General features: G+C 38.4%; 1 protein-coding gene and 1 long non-coding RNA gene across 2 annotated transcripts in view; both read right to left on the bottom strand.

Annotated features, from left to right (window-relative positions):
- Nucleotides 1-15,704, bottom strand: part of CDIN1 (CDAN1 interacting nuclease 1) — a 216,172-nt gene that overhangs the window by 187,931 nt on the left and 12,537 nt on the right.
- On the bottom strand, nucleotides 421-5,343 carry LOC118649521. Its single transcript, XR_004965680.1, has 3 exons — nucleotides 5,241-5,343; nucleotides 2,716-2,818; nucleotides 421-516 (listed from the first exon to the last, which is right to left on the bottom strand). It is a non-coding gene; the product is annotated as an uncharacterized LOC118649521 (long non-coding RNA).

Here is a 15,704-nt window from a genome sequence, read left to right as displayed (position 1 = left end):
GTCATATGTTAATGACTTTAAGCCGTTCACCGAACTTCTAGGTGTATAGAAAAACTTAAAAGCACTTCACAACTCCTTGTGGGTATAATTAGACTGTTGCGATTGTTGGCAATTCTCATCCTGGGACTTTAAAAGGTCATTCCACTCTTTAAGATACCAAATTTGGAGTCACTCTCCCTTCTGGATAGATTAAACACACCCTACAATTAGTATACAGCTGCACCTGTTGCAAAGCTTCTTTCTTCGGTGTTGTAAATGGGGACAGTCAACAACATTCTAAATTCTTGAGGGATTATTAAACCTCGGAAACCAAGCTATGAACAAATCTGTCTGCTGTTGAGGTGAGGGATGGTGGTCACACCCTGACCACAAGCAGAAGCCATGATCTTTATTTACTCTTTATAGACAATCCCAGCCAGCGCAGGCACCACTCCGACTCGACTCCCAATCTCATAAGCAGTCAACGTGCAATGTTGTTATTTAACAGGACTAGGTTTTCATGATTTATTTGAGTTTCTACAAAGAACAAAGGGAATTTTGAAATATTTTTTCAAGTCCAACTAACTAAAATTGCATTACTGATATCTCAACTTTACTAAATCATGGTGAAGCAAAAATGCCACTGGTCACATATGAAGGTAAATCTTTCTATTTTGTAAAGTTTGTAGCTCAAAACTGCAACTTCGCCTGTAATTTATAAGTCCTTTACAAGAGTTTTCTATACATTTCATAATTGTCGATGATAGTAGTTTCTATACTACAAAAACACACACACACAAACCCACAGTACAGATTTTAAAGGATATAGCTTTTAGTGAAAATGTATTTAGGAAAAGAGACATTAATTAAAAAAACAGATTCATGAAGTTCAAGAAAATTTGATATAACTATTAATAAATTGCCTTACATAATTTATTAATAGTTATTTTTATTAATATTTATTAATAGAGAAATATAGAGGACAGGACTCTAAAGCACCTTCTTTTTAAGTCAAGGAAATCACTGGTATTTTCCACTACATTAAAAAATAATAAATTTTGGTAGCTGATATATGTAACCACATAAACAAAAATATGGTAACGCCTTCTTAAATTAGTGGTACTGTGCTTAGTAAATCTACTAGGCAAAATCTCTTATTATCACCATAGTATGTAACATATCACATATACTTAAGTAATTTTCTCCTATATGTAAATTATATTTAAAACATAATTGAAATTTTTCAAATAGGAAAAATTTTTTTCAAGAGTTTTACTACATCATTGTTTTATAGGTGCACTTTCTTCTGTGTGTATTATATGTACAGATACTTTTAGAAAGCTGTCTGAAATAATATAAAAGTTAAATCAGTGAGACTATTTCAAAATTAGTATTCCAACTCAAATAAAGATAGCATAACTGAATTATACTATTATCATTCCATTCCAAATAAATAAATAAATATATTTCCTAGTGGAACTACTTCCTCAAAGAAAAAATATAGAGGCCTGGTGCACAAAATTCATGCACAGGGGCAGAGGGTCCCTCAGCCCAGCATTCACCCTCTCGCAATCTGGTACTGCTGGCTCCTAACCTGCCTGCCTGCCTGGTCATCCCTAACTACTCTGCCTGCCTGCCTCATTGCCCCTAACCACTCGCCTGCCTTCCTGATCATCCCTAACCACTCGCCTGCCTGCCTGATCGCCCCTAACCACTTGCCTGCCTGCCTGACCGCCCCTAACCACCTCTGCCTGCCTGCCTGATCACCCTTAACCACTCTACCTGCCTGCCTGGTGCCCCTACCTGCTCACCTGCCTGCCTGATTGCCCCTAACCACTCGCCTGCCTGCCTGATCACCCCTAACCGCCTCTGCCTCAGCCCCTGCCACTGTGGCTTTGTCTGGAATACATCCAGAAGGTTGTTCGGCTGTCCAGTCTAATTAGCATATTATGCTTTTATTATTATAGATTATATATATTACATATGCTTATAAATATACCTCCTTTAAAAGTCATTGAACTACATTGCCAATTTTTTTTTAGGTTTGCTGTTGGTTCTATATAGTAATCAAATTTAGAAAACTATAAATTATATTTAAATTTATTATTTACAAGCAATTAATTATAAAACACAATCCAGGTGGCTTTCATTACATAAATTACTGTTAATGACAGGGACCTCATGCTGCTACTGTATTTAGCATTTGTATGTGTCAAGTGCAGAGTGGTGTGTAACTACCCTCTTCAGGGTGGAACCGATCATTGAAGCAGAAGGCGATCTGCCCAAGTTTCAGATCTCACCCTCACTAGTGGTTTAATCCCAAATATTGCCCAGATTTTAACAATGTTTGCTACAAGAACCTGTAACAATATTTTGCTGAAACAGCTTTAAAACCAGATACATAATTAGTGAGCACCAAAAATGTTTAACTATACTTAGCTACTTAAAGTCCTATCTCTATGCTTTAAACATTACCAAAAAAAAAAAAAAAAAAAAAAAAAAAAAAAAGTTCAATCAACTCTCAATGAACCAAATAAGGGTTTTACTGATGTCTCACGGATGAAGTTTTAAAAATGATGTTGGATATGTTTCCTCCCACCATGAAACTATGCAAAAGAAACAGACAAAAACTTTCTTTTCAGGGCTGTGCTTCCCTTATTTAGTTAGCCTGTTGCATCAATTCTTCCAAACCTACATCAGGTGTAATTCCCTTCCAAAAAGAACGAAGAATTTTACCTCTTTAGTTTATTCTGAGATAACGCATGAGTTTCAATGATGTAAAAGGCGAAAGGACCTCATATTGTTACTCTGAATTGAATGCAATTCTTGAATAAATAGTCTGCACCAAACACAGAGAAAATAAAAATAAAGAAATTCATCCTATTTCAAACTCTATCCCAACTAGAGGCTTAAATAAGTAATTCCATCCCCTCCACCACTACCACCAGAAAAAGGAAAGCATTTTATGAAAATGCTTCTTAAGCTGTAGGATGAAACTCTGGAATTACCTTGGTCTTCTTTTCTAAAAATGTAAATAAAATTAAAGCAATTTTTAATTAACTGAAAAATCCCATATTGAGCTACCTCTCTGGTATTACCCTTCACTTTTCCTCCCCCACTAAGAAGTCTGACTTTTAGCAATTTCATCACTTATTAACAACCATCAGAGAAGTGGGTAATGGGAACGAATTAGGATGAAATTTAAGTGTCTTTAGCCACTTAGTAGCTAATGTACATTTGAGGAACACTGAGAAAAGGGGAGGATAAAATAATGGCTAATAGTTTACATACTTAGAGTCTACATACTTAGTATAAGGATAAAGTAACAAAATGGACTTTTTCAGTAGCAGTCAAGAGCAAATTTACTCAATTATTTTTGGCCAAAGTAATCATCCTGGAGAAGGAGTGAGGTTTTTAAGTTCACCACCAATAATGCTGCTTTTACTCAAAATAGAAGCTTAGGAACCACTTTAGAACCACTTTACAAGTTACACAAGGAAGCCAACTTAATAGTCACATCTCATATCTTACCAAAATACAGGGTAGCCACCAAGTCTGGAGACATAGCCAAATATATAAAAAGGGTTTATTATGACTAAATTTCAACACATGGCAAAATGATGTCTCCAGACTTTAGGGTCACCTTGTAGCATCAGCCCCCTTAGTTATCAAACCTAATGATGTCTGCCTGTCTCCAATTACCTGACCCATTCTCAAAGTAACACATTTTGTAGCCACTGAAGGTATTAAAAGATTATGCCACATACTCTAAAAATATCTAATAAGGACTCCGAAAAACATTTTGGCCATCATATCAGAAAGTGTGTTCAGTAGGAACCAATATTTGTCCTAACATTCACATTCTCATTCTCTCTCTCTCTCTCTCTCTCTCTCTCTCTCTCTTTATAAGCCATTAATTACTTTGTAGTTGTAATACATGAGAAGAAAGAAGTAACTTCAATTATCTGTGGATGTTAGAAGAGTTAAGTAAAGTCAAGAGACAGAGGGACTCTCACCTATCAAAACCAACAGCACCTCCCATTGGAGGGCTGGGAAGAATTCATCAGTACATATGGTTAATAATTAACAGCTGGGGGGGGAGGGCGGGAAGAAATTAACCAAACAACGTATGTGCACATATGTGCACATATGCATAACCCATGGACAGACAATAGTGGGGTGAAAGCCTGGGGAGGGGGTGGGAGCAGGGTAGAGAGGGTCAATGGGGGAAAAAGGGAGACATCTGTAATACTTTTAACAATAACAATAATTTTTTTTAAAAAAAAAAGGGAAAAAAGAATTAACAGTCTGGAAGTTCATACTTTTTCTCCAATTAATATACAGTAATAATAATTTTCAACAAGATTTTCAATAATAATTTTCAACACGACATGTAACAAGATTTTTCATGTCTTCCTAATCTAAACTAGGAACGACAGCTTTATCACCATGAACAGAAAATAAATTTGAGAGCTGCGTATCAGTAACAGGCTGAGTGTTTGGGGTATGATGTAAGGGAATGACTCAGTGACGCTGTGGTCGGGGCACGGTCATAAAGACTTGGAGAGGGAAGCCTAGAAAAGCCAGTCAGCAGTGCCGTCTATTTTTGTGATGCTGCAGTGGCAGAGGTCATTGGCACCGAGGACCAGGGGGGCAGGTCATGAAGATTTTACTCAGAGGGTTAGGAGTCCAGTTCCAGGAAAGGCCAAATCCAAAGGCCTCATGGATGGTTAAAGTAAAGCATCTGTACCTACAGAGGAAGTTACAGACTTTCTGCTCTGGAAACTGCCGTATCTGAGACACTGGCAGGATGAAAAAATAAAAGAAGAGCCTTCAGAAACCACACAGGCAGGTCCCAGGCGGAGTCCTCTGCCCCAGCCCTGTTGTGGACCCCTGAAGGGAAAGCTGACAGAGGTTTATAAACAGGGGGCAGATCGTCCCTGGAGGTCCAGTGCTGCAGAAAGACAGCGCCCAAAATCATAAAGGCTCCTGTTTCACATGCTCTGGGTTGGGAAGGATTGTACTTGTCTCCATCTGAATCATGTAAGCCCCATGGCTGGGATTATGAATAGAAAAGGGGGAACCAGAGAAAGGCCAAATCTCTCATGACCAGTCTGCCTTGATTCCAGCCACGGCCATTTCCCCCACGCAGACTCCCGGTCAGTGGAAGTTACATTGCCCTCGGGGAGAGAACACTTCAACATGAAATCCCAGTTGGTGAGGCCATCCGTGCACATTTTAAAAGGAAAACTATTCCTCACATCAGGGAATGTTAGCACTCCACAAAAATCTGCAGTTGAGTCATTGCTGAAAAGGATCTTCTGATCAATTATCTGGGACATCAAAACACTGTAGCATTACTTCCTAAAAATAACAGAAAGAAATTACTTCAGACCACATGAAGCAAATCTGCTGATTGCGCCTCAAGGATAAAAGTCAATCACTGAGTTAGTATTAACCACTGAAGTGGGGAGAGGGGTGGCAGGAAAGGGTGAGACAACAATAAAAATAGATCAAAAACTCTATCTACAAATGTTAATAGGTCAGAACTCTTTCAAGATCACATTTCTTTCTCCCAGTTTTACATCAAAGTCTTATAAACTACGAAAGCTCTCTTTCCACGGAAACCATAACACAAGTACTTGCTCTTCTGGTATGAATGGCACCACAGTTCATATCTTTGGCAGGTGGCCACCGATTTTTACACCACCACCAAAGTCCACAGTTAAGAGCCAAATTTCTACTAAACCAAGCCATAAACAAGTCTTCACCCAAAAAGCTCTGTTTACTCATTTATAATCTTTTACCTGGAAAAAAAGCAGAAGGTCTCTCTAGCCACCTAATCACCATATCAATGACACATGCCACAAGAGAGAAGCACTAGTTTATTTGATTGATCATGGTAGATAAACTCCAAATAACAGAGAAATTAACAAATGCTTGACATTTGCTCAACATCCATTATTCTGACACTGCTTTCAGAATTTCAAAGCCTGGGAGTATGCTTAATCAACATTCATATTCCCCTGTGAGCTACAGGCACCATATTGCACCCCGCCTTCATACTGATGAAAACTGCATATTGGCCATTTCCAAAATGTTCTGGGACTCCACACAGGGCCCCTTTTCTCTCTTGTTCCTGCTCTGCAGTTTTCTTTTAAACACTTCCAAGACAAAAGCATCTGCCAGTTTTTCTCTCCAGGGATGTATGCAAAGTGAACTTAACAGTTTTAAGGCAGGAGTAACCCTCACATCTAAATTCATCCATAGGACAGAAAAGAGGCTAAGAGGCCTCTCCAGGGACAAAAACCCTGCTGCAGTTCTCCCCACACACAACAGTGGGAGCTTCATAAAATCTAAGTCCAGACAATTTCCAATTCAAATGCCCAACATGGCATGACCTTTGTCAGATCTCTGAGCCCACGATGCACCCATGATTTTTTATTCTAACCAGCACAGACATTAGACAGGGCACTACTGCTAAGCAGGAGGTTCAATATTTGCATGCTCTTCTATTGTGAAAATGTAACAGTGACAGCACTGTGTCAAATTCTTTTCCCTCTAGAACTTTAACTCCATAGGAGAGGCATGGCTGACAGATGACTCCCCAACATCTGTGTTATGTACACTGCACAGCTGAGGAGCCCCGGATCACTGTCAGAACATTGCAGAGATGACCTGCGCCTTTCTTATGCCTTCTTCTTATCCCTGCCCACTCCCCCCCGAATATATCTATCTATCTATATTACAAATAGTACAATTTTAAACAAAATGTAAAAATGGCCAGACAGATTAACATAATTTATAGTCATTAAACTGTTCACGTAGCAGCTCAACATATGTTGTATAAATGTCCTATCCCAAATAACTAATCAGATTTGACACGGTGTGCATCATACTGTTTTACTTAATACATTTACTAAAATTTCATAGATCGAGCATCACTTCTGAAAGCACAGAGAAAGCACTAGAAAATATTTATTCATCTCCCGTGATTTATTTTGATTACCCTTACAGCTACATGATAAAGTGGAACTCACAAAATTACAAGGTTAAGGTTTACACAGCCATTGCTTCATCTACTAAAATATAACAAATGGCTCCATGTTGGTGTTATATTTTACTTTCATTTAGTGTTAAGTAGTACACCAGGCTAAGCACTTAGCTGCCTACTGAATATTTTAATATTTTTAAATAGGAATTAAACATCCCAACCCAGAGAATGAGAGCTTAAGAAACAATCTTAGAAAGAATAGCAAGTCCATTATATGATACTAGATAGAATAATACTGGCCAAAAAGTAGAAACATGCTTTTTGAGTTATCTTCTCCTCAAAAGAAATCATAAAAATAAATACTGGTCAGTATTAGACAGTTAACAAAAATCCATTCAATGCATAAAGGACAACACTGTCCAGGCACCTAAGAGAGGAACTGAAAGATACAATCACAGCAAAACACATGGATGGCTCCTTTCCTCAAGGAATTCCCAATCAGTCAAACAGAAAGCAAAAGACAGGGTGTATATATGCCAAGTGAATAGGTGAAAGTAACTACAATAGTCAAAGCAAAAAAAAAAAAAATGGGGGGGGGGAACGTGAGAGAGAGTAATTGGCACTTGAGACTCTTTTTCATTAATTTTCCTTTAAAATGTTTTATCTGAAGGCAGGAGTCCCAGACAAGGAAGTTTTAAATGAAAAGAATGACGTATAGATCAGAAATGGGAGGTGTAGAAAAAGTCAATATACCTTTTCAAGAAAAACAGGAATGTTTGTTAGCCTGATCATTTTTTTAAAATATATTTTATTGATTTTTTACAGAGAGGAAGGGAGAGGGATAGAGAGTTAGAAATATCAATGAGAGAGAAACATTGATCAGCTGCCTCCTGCACACTCCCCACTGGGGATGTGCCCGCAACCAAGGTACATGCCCTTGACCAGAATCGAACCCGGGACCCTTGAGTCCACATGCTGACGCTCTATCCACTGAGCCAAACCGGTTAGGGCTGGCCTGACCATTTTTGAGAGAACCATTATAAATTCTATCAGATCAACTGCTTTGGGAAAGAATATAAAAAACAAACAAAACAAAACAAAAAACCAACAGTTTTAATTTCCAATAAACTAGTTTGTTTAAGATGCAGTCAAAGTGAGATGAAAAGAAAGAAAAAGGCCTTTCTTAGGAACCAAGTTTTGTTTCCATTTATGAGTGACGATCATCCCAAGATATCTACAAAACAATAATCTTCCCACAAGTGTTACTCACAGGTACCCACAGAGGCTCCATTAAGCTCTTCAAAAACTCTGCCTTCACATCAATGACAGGAGAGCTGCCAACCAATGAGATGCTTCACGTGGAGCAAGAAAACCAAGAAGCCATGTTACACTGTGTTCCAGGTCAGGCAGCAGAGTGACTTGGGATGAATAACAGGTTACTATAAAAACTGAAGGGTCTGTCACACTGCACTCTCAGAAAGGAAAGATAAAGACTATGAAGTCAAATAGAGCTCAATACAAAAACAGTGAAGTTCCAATCTCCCCCCACCCCACCCCCAAAAAAAGAACTAAAATAGGAAAATAATCTTGCTCAGTTTCATGCATGGTGACAATGGCACCTGAAAAATCCTAAGTCAAGAACCATTTAACCCTTGCAGCTTCATGTGGGAACAAAACCACTTTACCCATATTGAAGGGTTTATAGGAGGACGAACTCTAACATTACAAGATAGCATTAGGAGTTGGGGTAGGGGAGGGAGGTTGTGCATCAAAAAAATTCAACAAGAGTTCAATGAGAGCATTGAAGAAGGGAATGAGTTTGAGTGCTGCAAAATCTTTCTGGGACCCTATCATCACCATCACCCTGGCATTTTATTTCTAGTCCAGAAATATATTTTACCTTTCTGAGATTCTTTTTTGGTCACAAGCCAACCATTATGAACCTTTCAGTGAATCACTGAATAGGGCACTTAAAGGGATAAACAATTATAAAAATAACTCTGTCACAAGTGCATACATTTTATTTTATTTAGTGATGTAATAAGCTTAGGGGCATATATCAGGTCCAAAATGGTCTTGGTCATTAATTTAAGCAATAAATCATAGGTCTTGCCAACAATGACGGCAAACAGATGCTAACAAGGAAATGTATTATTTAATATTGCCATGTGTTATAAAAATGTAAGTGTGTTTAAGACATGTCTTAAATTTTTATAATAATATGCATTTAATACATTACTGTTTTGACACATGCGGGAATCAGATTTATAGGTCCCATTCCGTAGCTTCTTCTGCGAACATGAGAGCACATTCTGGATGTGTTTTTTTCAAATAAGAGGGGAAACCTTTAAAGTGCATGCTTGCAACAATATCTAATTGGTTGTCTTGCTGTTTTGTAGTAAATAATGTCAACACTGAAACTCATTAAAAAGAATGAATCTACACACTTTGCCGGAACATTAAAATAGAACATTTTAAAAATTATAGTTTTTAAAGAAACCTTATAGTCTAAGAAAGTATAAGAGCACCTTTTAATCAAGTTGGCAACTGATTTTTTTTACATTCGTTTTGCGCTGTTCTGCATGACACAAGAAAAAAAATATACACTAACTAACTTGATGTAACGAGTAAATTTCAACATTCAAAAATGCAAAAGAAAAGGGGTAAAAAAATTCTACTTTACATAGACGTTCAAAAATCCTAAGAATCAAACAGTATCTCAAAACACAAACCAATTTAAAATGGAGTCTTTCTATTCAAATTATGCCAAATCATAATACTCCCCTTCTAATAGTTCCTTTCTGACCAGTAGGCTTCTATCTCTTACCATCAGGTTCACCCCTCCTAGGGGAAGGGCTTGTGAAAGAAGATAATTTTTTTTTTTTAAATGCGCTTTTTTTATACCAACAAGATGCCAACTCTGCTAAAAGCTTTTTTTATTTGCACATTATTTTGTCTGTGTCCCTTTAAATCCACTCCCTAACTGCCAGCATGGTCTTCCCCCTTCCTGTCAAGGCAAGAGTCCATGCCTTAGAATACTTGAAGAAGCAGTGCTTAGAGTATGGAAACTAAATTTTCTTCATTAAATCTACTGGAGCAGATATTAAAAATGCATTTAATATACTGGTGATGGTCGGTGGGCACCGCTAACTGTGACAGGCCAGTTACTGATGATGTGCCGTCAGATGGCCTTCTCAGCAGGCGCCTGGGTCTCAGGCTGCTGAAGGACAGCAATCTCTTCCCTTGTGTGTAAGCTCTATTCATCTCCCAAGTATTTACTAAATCACAGGCCTCTGCACACAGAGCCCACGTTTCAGTGTATGCTAACGAATGATGGATGGCCTCGTCAATTCGTTATGTCCTGAAAGCATGGTTTCCTGCCATTCCAATCATCAAACCTCAGCGCTTCAGAGCTGATCAGTCTCGGGGAATAGATTTTGCAGGCTCGATTAAAAGAGTAGAGTTCTTTCCATTAGAGTCTCCGACACTCTCCCTCAAATGTTTGTTGTTTTAACTAATTATTTGGGCAGAATAGTCAATAAGTGTGCAGATAATATAACACTGGCAGGTTTGTTTCTGATATTTGCTAAGATGTTATTTCTTCTACGACAAAACAGCCGACACACTGGATAGTAAAATTTATGTTTTAAAACAATCTTCCTTCTATGTACATCAGGCAAACCCTTAAAAATATTTTATATCACATTATAATGGAAATGCATTAGCAGATGCATTTCAAAGGAACTTTCAAGGGAATAACCAGTCACTAAATCATCTCAACCCTTTAAGACAATAAATAATTTGTGAGAGTTCTCTTAATTATAATCTAGGCAAAGGTACAAACTACTTCAAAATTATTCTGACAGCTCCAAAGTTAGATGACAAAAGTCCCACCTGTCAAAGAAATAAACCTCTTAAGAGATATATTTTTCAGTTCCAAGGTTATATATGTCAGTTGTCTTTTCTATAAGCGTTTGGAACATTTTTCTTTTTAGCTATTTGTTATCTATGAAACAGAAAATAATAACACACTCATACCTTCCCCTCAGAAACAGTAAACTTTATACAAACAGACAAAATCACCACAACTAAACAGATAGCTGGGCTTTGAGGAAATGGGGTGGGATTAAAGAGCTAAACAACCTGCTATAAATAAGCTCCTGGAAATACTAAAAATTAAAAAAGGGGGGGCTAGGCTCCCAGGTAGCCAATAGCGAGGTAGGTTCTGAAGTACCAATCAGCATAAACTCCACCACATTGCCCTGCCTTTCACCTCAACCTTGACCTCAAGATTAAGCTCACGTTTACTGCACACAAAGGTCACCTGTATTAGGTCAAAATTCTAAGTCCCTTGTCATAAAAGGTTAATATATTTCAACCTTTCCTTCTCCATGCATCAAATTTTTCATGGTAAAGTCATATTCAGCAGACAGTATATTCAGCAATTTATTGTGCCATTGTAATACAGTGCAGAATACAATTGTCCAAAAAGCTATCACATGAATAAAATATTTTCCATGACAATGTATCAAATCTAGATTTCTTACACACCGCGAACAGATGAAATAACACTAATCACGTCTTGTTTTCATACTTCAGAAGAGTTATATGGTAAATAATTGTCCTCAAAATACATTCTATAGTATAATCATGATTTCTACTTCCATAACCATTGGCTACAGGCAGCTATTTTTCAGAATGTCATTCAAATTTTTAAGTAATTTTTTTTTAAAACATAAAGCTCTCTAGCCAATTTTAACACTTTTATTTGAATCTGGCCTAAGCAGCTTAAGTGAAATAGCTTTAAACCTGAAAGCATCTCTTTGATCTAGAACCTAGAGAAAGACACACTCTATAATAAAATAGAAAAGGAAGGAGAAAATATTGTCTTGCCCAACTCATTATTATTGCAACTATATGATCAGCAGAACTGCACAAATAAGATAAATTAAACACATTCTTTGCAGGCAGCATTCTGGAATACATTGTAATTAATAAAAAACAAAGTGTTAAGGAACAATAAATCTATTTTCTTTAAAAAGTTTATGCGATTTTTTGTATTTCCCACAAGGTCTTTTCATATTCATTATTAGTACCATGAAAAGATTTTAAGAATGTTTAAAAAGCTCTTGTTCTTCCAATGTATTAATACCTATATTAGACACTAAATCAGTGCTCACTCAGAGGATGAGCTGGGTATTTTACAAAATATCCATGCCCTGGAAGTCTTACACCTAAACTCACTTAATTATTGGATGCAAGCTACTTCCCAGTGGCAGAACCCTGACTCCAAAACTGGTATTCACCCAAATATCTTTCATAAATTGTTATCAAGGTAGGAAAAATGTAAAACAGCTTCTAGAGTGTGGGGCACTGCAACTGAGAGAAGTAATTAGAAAGTACTCTGAGATGCTCAGGTTTTAAACATCCTGACTTATTCTGTCTTAGGCAGTGATCTTCTTATAGAACCATTTTCTATTGCAGAGTTAGGAGGGAGGGGGATCAACCTAAACCTCCATATGCCCATTTGTCATCAATGGAATATAACTTCTTGGTTGCTAGTACCATCTAAGGACTTCACCAACATTTACTAAAAGTAGGTTTCCTATTGCCCTGGGGCTAAAAGAACACTTTGGAAACCTGAAAAATAAAAAGGCTGAGTCTAATTGTTATAAGCATAAATATCATTGCAACAAGCATCCTTAAGTCAATAATGGTAATAACAGCAGCAGTAGTGGCAGCACCAAAAATGTACTCAGCATAGCATCAAGAACTGTTCTGATCATTTTACATGTACGATCTTTTTTAAAAAATATTTGTTTTCATTGATTTCAGAGAGGAAGGGAGAGAGACAGAGAGAGATAAAAACATCAATGATGAGAGAGAAGCATTGATTGGCCGCCTCCTGCACGGCCCCCTTCTGGCGGGGGTGGGGGAGGGGATCGAGCCCACAACTTGGGCATGTGCCCCTGGGTGGAATCAAACCTGGGACCCTTTAGTCCACAGGCTGACACTCTATCCACTGAGCCAAACCAGCCAGGGCAATGTACGATCTTATTTCAAGTTCACAACAATGCCATTTTATAAATAAGGACACAGAGGCACCAAGAGGTGAAGAAAGTCACCCAACATTACCCAGCAAGCAAATCATGAATTCATATGACTACTTCCAACTTCTTAAAACCAGTATGTAATACTGCCTTTACAACAAAAAAATGAACAGGCCCTGGAGTTCCCAATTATAGGGTTTGGCCTCCTTATCGATTTATAAAATAATCCACCATAAGCAGAGAGGGCTAAATAAACCACCCAAGGTCAAGCACAGGCTATAACAACTCTGCCAAACTCAATACCACCTGGCCAGCCCACTCATGCAGGCCTATCCCCACAAAGAATTCTACTTGTCATTCTAAAATGCACATGTTTTAGCCTAACACTGTTAATTTTATTTTCCATTTCTATTTTAGTTCTATGTTGCCATATTATTTTATTACTTATATTTTAAGTGTAGAAAAGAAATATATCGATAGAAATATGTGATACTTGAGTCTTTATAAAATTGTACTAATTCAAACTGTAATGTGACCAACTGGGTATCTCCCCATTGTGTTTCACTGTAATCTCAGAGATGCTTTGCTTTTTACACTAGACTAAGGTATTTCTAAATGTCTACAGAGTGAAAAATCACTGTGTTGTTCCTAAATTTAACAAATTAATCTATTTTGGAAGGGATTAATTTTCCTAAATGTGACATATGTACATGTTTTGTTGTTTTTCTTTAACCAAGCAGCATTTTCTTCAGATCAGTTCAATCAATATCCATCACCATACGTATTAAAATACCTATGATATACTAGGTACTGCTAAGACTCAAGACTGGAATTCTAGCTCCCACACTGACTATAACAGGAAAAAATAGGTATTCTCTCTTTGGACAAGAAAAAAAAAAAAAGAAGAAGAAATCCCAACACATAAAAATATAGTAACAATAAATGAGATACAGATGTAATTATTTTGATCTGTTTTTAGGGGGGGCGGGGAGCTATAAAAATCAGAATAAACTAAGAAAATCCTAGAAAAGACATACCACAGGCAATAACAGGCAATGCAAGTCTCAAACTGGTAATGGCATGCAGTGCTGATGGGGCCGGGGAGGGTGGTGGGGGGGGGGGGGAGGGCCTAACAAGGTGCCTTTGGTGGTGGTTGGGGAGGGGACTCAGGTTGGTAGCGCTTGCCAATTTCTGTGGTGTAAACACTCCCACTGTGGCTGATTTTAGGTACCAATTCAAAGCCACAATTTGTAGGGTGGAGAAAAGATGCTCAATCAGCTGGCACAAGCTGGAAAGAGCCAGCTCCAGTACCCACTGGCTATAGGCCAAATTCAGCCCACAGACTTGTTCTGTTTGGCCAGGAAACTGTTGGCCCACAGAGTGTTTTTAAAAATTCAAACAAATTGACAACATTTAAACTTATGATATTTTTTTTTTCTTAAAAAATCAGATCTAGAGCTGCTTTCTAGAAAACAGAACACCTGGCCCTGGCCAGTGTGGCTCGGTGGTAAAGTGTCAACCCACGCACAGAAGGGTTTGATTCCCCATCAAGGGCATGTACCTGGGTTGCAGGTTTGATCCCAGGCCCAGGTCAGGGCATGTACGGGAGGCCACCAATCCATGCGTCTCTCTCACATGGATGTGATTATCTCTCTCTCTCTCTCTCTCTCTCCCTCTTCCCGCCCACCCTCCCTCGCTTCCACTCTCTCTAAAAATAAAAAAAATCAATGGAAATAATATCCTCTGCTGAGAATGAACAGAAAAAGAAAAGAGAACACCTGGCAGCAATGGGCCCACATCCCTGCAAGGCAATACACGGCTGGTATAAAATGGCAGCTGCTCTGCTAGCGTACACAACTGAACTTTTGCCTTGCCACAACCCCAGCCAACCCGGCTTCATTCATTCACTCTTTGTTGATACCCACTGACCCCCAACAGGTGTCCGCGATCTCTAGTTAAAGAACAAAATTGGAGAATGTTGCCTCCAGATATAGAACCTCAGTCAAATCTAACACCTGCTCTCTGTTGCTGCATCTGTATAACATTAATAGATTTGACTAGATCAGTGGTCGGCAAACCGTGGTTCGCGAGCCACATGCGGCTCTTTGGCCCCTTGAGTGTGGCTCTTCCACAACATACTGATTTCAGCGCATGGGCCACGAAGTTTCAATCGCACTGTACATGCGCACCCACACGTGGTATTTTGTGGAAGAGCCACACTCAAGGGGCCAAAGAGGCGCATGTGGCTCGCAAGCCGCAGTTTGCTGACCACTGGAGATGATCTCTAATTCTGATCTTGATCGAAGACCCTATGAGTCACCAAATCTGAAATAATAAGGGAGGTACACAGGTCCCTCTGGAGAAGCATTTGTGATCTGCATGTGAGGAGTTCCTACCAAAGTGCAAACCAAAATGCAAAATGTTACAAATTGGAGGTGAAATGTATTTTTACCTTAATATATATTTTAGTTGGCTGCAGGAAATAAGAATCTAGAAAATGTTAACGTTAGCCCTAGCCAGTGTGGCTCAGTTGGTTGGGCATTGTCCTGTGCACTTAAAGGTTGCTGGTTTGATTCCTGGACAGGGCACATATTCAGGTTACAGGCTCAATTCCTGGTAGGGGGCGTGCAGAAGGAAGCTGATTGCTGTTCTGCTCTCACATAGATGTTTCTCTCTCCTCT

This window comes from Myotis myotis, unplaced genomic scaffold (genome assembly GCF_014108235.1).
Source record: "Myotis myotis isolate mMyoMyo1 unplaced genomic scaffold, mMyoMyo1.p scaffold_m19_p_1, whole genome shotgun sequence".
Lineage (NCBI taxonomy): Eukaryota > Metazoa > Chordata > Mammalia > Chiroptera > Vespertilionidae > Myotis > Myotis myotis.
Note: the sequence above shows the minus strand (reverse complement) of the source record. Positions and strands in the feature narration are given on the sequence as shown.